Source organism: Microtus oregoni, unplaced genomic scaffold, assembly GCF_018167655.1.
Source record: "Microtus oregoni isolate MIOR12 unplaced genomic scaffold, Mior012 000008F_ref0000371, whole genome shotgun sequence".
Lineage (NCBI taxonomy): Eukaryota > Metazoa > Chordata > Mammalia > Rodentia > Cricetidae > Microtus > Microtus oregoni.
This window is the reverse complement of record NW_024543067.1, coordinates 55,287,504-55,293,895: the sequence shown is the minus strand read 5'-3', so window position 1 is coordinate 55,293,895 and position 6,392 is coordinate 55,287,504.

Genomic DNA, 6,392 nt, shown 5'->3' with positions numbered 1-6,392 from the left:
GGTGGGGCACACTTTTAATCCCAGCATTAGAAAGGAATAGACGATGGGATGACAGAATCTCAGGGTTTCAGTCTCAGTTCTTTTGGGAGAGCAGTGCAGTAGGAGGTTTGGTGGATTACTCCTTTGGTCTGAGTATTTGTAGAGGTGAGACCTCTCTATTGGCTTGACTGCTTTGCTTTTCTGATCTCCAACTTGAACCTCAATATTTTTCTCTGGGTTTTTATTTTTTGTGTTACAGAAACTGTCTCCCAAGTAAGGTGGAAGTGATAGAAGGAGATTTCCATTCTTTCCTTAGCAGTTATTTATGATAGCTGTGCTGTAGATTGCAAATGAATGAATTTAGTAAGTCTTCAAGAGGTGAAAGTAAAGGAAAAGTTAGCAGACAGCAGGTAGGCAGCAAAATATCATCAAATCTGGAACTTACAATGTTCCTCAGATGTGACTAGGTGAGCCTAGTTGATGAGGCCTACCAGAGTTCCTGACCTAGATTCCTAGGCACAACACAGCCGCCCCGTGGTTGAGAATGGTAAGTAAAAAATCAAATTCAAAGTATCAGATAGACAGAAAAACATCATCAACTTAGGTGTTTACAATATCTGATAGGAAGGACCTGAGAGGCCGTGATGAATGTTAGGGTATAGTTCCTGATCCAAATGTTCCCAGGAGACCATTATATCAAAGAGCTTCCAGTGTCTCCTTCACACTTCTGGAATTTTTATATCATGGGCTAAAGAATAGTAACCCTGATAGAAAATGATTTACAATATAACTATTCTCTCATGTTCATTGTTCTTAGTACCCGTAGCTGTTTTCTTTTCTTCCTTTTTCTGTGTTTGTCTCAGCCTCAGGAGCCTAGACTGCTCTTGGACAAGGCGTCTTGGAGGACAGGAGTCAACTGTGAGACAAGGGCTGACCATCTTGTCTTTTTTTAAATCTTTATATTATATTTTTTAAAAAATCTATCTTTTCTCCTTTTACATACCAATGCCAGTTCCCACTCCCTCTCCTCCTTTTACATCTTACACCTTCCCCCACATCTACTCCTCAGAGAGAGTAAGGCTTCCCATGGGAAGTCAACAAACTCAAGCACGTTGCTCTGAGGAAGGACCAAGGCCCTGTCTACTATATCTCCAAAGAGAATGGCTTCCAAAACGTCAGTAAAAGCAGTAGGGATAAATCCTGCTCCCATTGCCAGTGGCCCGGCAGTCTGCCTCAGCCATGCAACTATCACCCATATTCAGAGGGCCTAGTTTGGTCCTATGCTGGTTCCTTCACTGTCAGGCTGCAGTGGTGAGCTGTTTCAGTGTGTATCCCTATAATGGTCTTGACTCTTTGATCATAATCTCATTTCTCCCACTCTTCGACTGGAGTTTTGGAGCTCTACCCAGTGCTCTGCTGTGGATCTCTGCCTCTGCTTCTATCAGTTGCTGAATAAAGGTTCTATGATGACATTTAATATATTTGTCTATCTGAATGCAGGGCAAGGCCAGTGTGGGTACCCCTCCACCATTGCTTAGGGTCATTCTTGTGGATTCTTGTGAATTTCTCTAGTGCTAAGTTTCTTGCTAACCTCATATGGCTCCCTCACAAAGATATCTCTTCCTTTGCTCTCCATCTTTGTTCTTCCCTCATCATCACTATCCCATTTCTTCAAGATCTTCTCCCCGTCCCCTTCTCCCATCTTCTGTCCTTTCTGTACTCCATTCTCCCCCTACCTACATGCTCCCATTTTTCTCAAGAGGACTTGTTTATTTCCCCTTCCCAGAGGGAATCTATATATGTTTCTCTAAGGGTTCTCCTTGTTACTGAGTTTCTCTGTGGTTGTAATCTCTAGGCTCATTATCTTTTGCTTTACAGCTGGTATCCACATATTAGTAATTACATACCGTGCTCATCTTTCTGGGTTGCCTCACTCAGAATTTTTTTTCTAGTTCCATCCATTTGCATACAAATTTCAAGATGTCAGTGATTTTTACCACTGAGTAGTACTCCATTGTGTAAATGTATCCCATTTTCTTTATCCATTCTTCAGACAGGGGCATCTAGATTGTTTCCATGTTTTGGCTATTATAAAAAATATTTCTATGAACATAGTTAGCAAATGTCCTTGTAGTATGATTGAGCATCTTTTGGGTATATGCTGTGCTTGAGGTCCTTTAATTCCCAATTTTCTGAGAAACCACCATACTGACTTGCCACAAGGTGCATTCCCCTTGTTCTTTATCCTCTTCAGCATAAGCTATCATTGGTGTTTTGATTTTAGATATTCTGATAGATGTAAGATGGAATCTCAGAGTCGTTTTGATTTGCATTTCCCTGATGGCTAAAGATATTGAACATTTCCTTAAGTGGTCTTTCAGACATTTGAGTTTCTTCTATTGAAAATTCTTTGTTTAGATCTGTACCCTATTTTTTTAAATTAGATTATTTGATATTTTAATGTCTAATTTCTTGAGTTCTTTATATTTTTTGGAGTTCAGTCCTCTGTCTGATGTGAGGTTGGTGAAAATCTTTTCCCGTTCAGTAGGCTGCCTTTTTGTCTTACTGACTCTTTTCTTTGCTTTACCTCAGTTTCAAGAGGTCCCATTTATTTATTGTTGCTCTCAGTGTCTGTGCTACTGGGGTTATATTTAGGAAGTGGTCTCCTGTGTCCATGCATTGAAGGCTACTTCCTACTTTCTCTTCTATCAGGTTCAGTGTGGTTATATTTATATTGAGGTCTTTAATCCATTTGGACTTGAGTTTTGTGTATGAGGATAGATATGGGTCTATTTTCATTCTTCTACATGTTGTCATCCAGTTATTCCAGCACTAGTTGTTGAAGATGATTCCATTCTTCCATTGTATAATTTTAGATTCTTTGTCAAAAATCAGGTGTTCTTTTGACTGTGAATGGTATGTAATGCAGAGATTTCATGTAGCTAAAGGTCTGAGGATAAAAATGAGTGTTGGGCCATATGCAGGCCCTCTGGATCATCCTCAATAAAGCTCAGTGAACACTTCAGAAGAAGAAACAGAAAATATATAATACTCATAAGATGGGAAGGAATACTGTAAAACATATCTTCTCAATATAACCTGACACTCATGAACTCATTAGAACTTGATATTTGTACAAGACTGTACTTTTCAACATTAAATCATGAATATGGGAAATTTCATGAGGTCTTACACTTACCTAAGGGACTATGAATAGTCAATGGGTCATAGGAAATAAGGCATGGTTTTCTTCAGTTCTGTAGTCACTGTTGTCTATTGCTGTATGAACACAAAGAATCACCTTCCACATATGCTGATGCAAGCAGCCATAGTTAAATTTAGTGGGTCACACAAAAAAGTAATATAAAAGTAGGAAGAAGAGGACTGCTGAGAGGAAGAGTTTCAGCAAGAGAGAACGGGATAGCTGGGAGAAAATGAAAATGATCAAATTCATTATGTGCTTTATTAAACTGTTATAGCAAAAAAAGAGTATAGTAGCATAAAAGTGAATGATTTTGAGGTAAAATTCAATGATGGAATATGCTGTGGGACAATGGTCTTGTACTCTGTAAAGATTTGTCACTTGTATTGGTTTAATAAAATGCTGATTGGACAGTAGCCAGGCAGGATGTATAGGCAGAGCAACCAGAACAGGAATTCTAGGAAGAGGAAAGGTTCAGTTTACAGTCCTCACCCAGATGTGAAGGAAGCAAGATGAGAATGCCTCACTGATAAAAGGTACCAAACCACATGATTAACACTGGCAAGAATTATAGGTTAATTTAAGATGAAAGATTTAGTTAATAAGAAAGCATAGGTAATAGGCCAACCAGTTTCTTAATTAATGTAGGCCTTTGTGTTTTCTTTGGGACTAAACAGCTGCGGGACCGGGCATGACAGAAACCTCTGTCAACAGGAATATATTAAAATGAGATAGTATGAGGTTATAACCATTAAGTAACAAGAGTATCCCCCAAAGGAAAAAAGAACATAAAATATAAACTAAGTTTATAGCCTCTGACAACTTAAATAATGGAATTTATCTTTATGTTACATTTGGTGTGGCTGTGATTGCCTTGTGTGCTTATCAGTAGCCTATACTAAGAGTTTTGTAAGAATGTCTGTAAGCTCTGATTCATTGTGTCATTTATCCTCCCTTTCTCAAGTCTAGTCTAGTTTTGGGGTTTTCAGATTGTTATTGGTAAGTGTTACTAGACATCATTGTGCTGTTGGCTCTCCATTCATTCATTGAGGCCAGGTTGTTTTTGATATCTTAACTACATCCCTTTTGTTCCTAAAGTCAGTTGTGGCTGCCTCTTGTTACTCACACTACTTCTCCAAATTAGGCCATCAACTGGGTGGGGTGAATCAGGGTCTTGTCAACAATGCTGCTTCCCTTGGAAGCACTAAAGATACTTGCTTCTATATTCACCCTCTAGACCTTTGAGGAATTTGCGCAGAGTAAAGTCCTATTTCTGGGGTCTATATGGCCTCTCTGATCAAGACATTTTTTTGAGAAGGTGACTTCTCACAGTTTCAGGCTATATTCGAAGATGTCTCATCTTTCCCTGAAATCTAGCTGCTGTAGGGGCAACTCCTAAAACATTGACTTTTCACAGTAGATGCTCATTGATTTTGGCTTTTCAACAATCAAATGTGATTGTCAAACACCCAGAAGGTCAGTTACACCAGAATTGAATAATAACGTGTGGTTTAAAATTTAGCTGATGTGTAACACTTAGCTGAAGCCCAACAAGGACAAATTGGAAATGATCCTTGCCTCTGTTGAGACTAAGTTTCCTAACTAGAAACTCAGGAGAGACAATAAGCAATTGTTCTGGTAAAAGGAAAAAATCCTTTCTGTTTAAGAAGACTTTTATAAATATACTTTTTTAAAGTTTTAGCCTCTACAAACATTTTTTGTGACATACTTTAACATTTTGATTGTATCCTAATCTTTATTTCCATTTTGGAACAACCTTTTTCCATAGAAGACCATTTCAATGTAAAATCCTTTCTATAATCTAAAGTCATTACCTTTACTCTTAAAATTTTGGAATGTTATTTACAGTGTAAATAATATTGGAAGACCACGTTTCCCATTTTGGAACATCTGTTTACAATGATATCATCACGATAATTTCATGTACACATGACGAATAGAGTTGACAAACTAATTGTTCCCTCAGAGCTATCCCTGAACTCCACATAAGACTTAAGTGTTTTTTTTTTAAAGAAAAAAGAACACTATGAGCTCGCAATCTAGGGTGAGTATTCTGATATTGATTGCATAAGCCTCAGGAGACCTGATTCATAATTGGGTACAGAAGCTCCTTGACTCGAGTTCACTGTTCTGATCATAAATAGAAAATGTAAGTTCTAGTCATTGCACTTAGTAAAATGGCATCATGCTTCCAGGTTTACAGAACAAGTACTTGAACTTTTGCCAAGGTCTCAATATCAGCCTTTGCTTTTCACACTAACAGGTAACACACAACACTTCCTGATCCTTTGGGAATGCATTTCCCTTAAATCAATAGGAAAATCCAATGAGCCTATGGAGTCACAGAACATCATGGTCTCTGAGCATAAATAAAGACCAGAAACTTTGAAGGTCTTTCCTTAGCCAAGGAAGGATTTGGAGGGGTCACTGGAATTGGAACTTTTTCGATATGAATAGCATTTGTGAAAGATAAGTGCCCTCAGCCTCTCTTCAGAATGTTACTGTGTCTCTCCTTACAGTCTAAATTTTACTCAGTGGAATGTGTTGATCCTTGTTAGTCTGGCTCCTATCTTTAGTGATATTCTTTTAGCAGCTCTGCTTTCAGCCTGTCTAGAATTTTTATGAACTTTAGATCAAAAGTTCCTGTGTTTGAGTTTATATCAAGATATAATGTTTGAAAGGAAAAAATGTATATTATGTGATTTCTAAGTTGAAACAACTTTTCAGTTTAATCTAAAATTAAGATAGAAAATGAGGACCACGGCAGTGAATCAGCCAGTAAAGATGCCTACCTGATCACCTGAATTCAATCCCTGAAAACAATAGAGTGGAGAGAGAGAAAGATAACTCCAATAAATTGTCCTTTGATCAACACATGGCACCATGGTAGGTGCATGCATATGTGCATGTGTGTGTGTACATGCAAACACACACAACACATGCACACATGCATGCACATACACACATAGGCACACGATTTTAAAATAAAAATGCTGAAAATTACTGGGGAAGAATGAGACATAAAGTCTTCTTCACTTTTGTATAAGGCGACCATAAAAGTCCTATAGGAAGTGCTTCAATTCCAAGTGATAGAAAAGGCTTTCTCAGGAAGCAGAGACAAAAAGAGAACAGATCTTACTAAAGATTACAAGAACAGATATGGAATAAAAAAATAAAAGGGCTATATTTG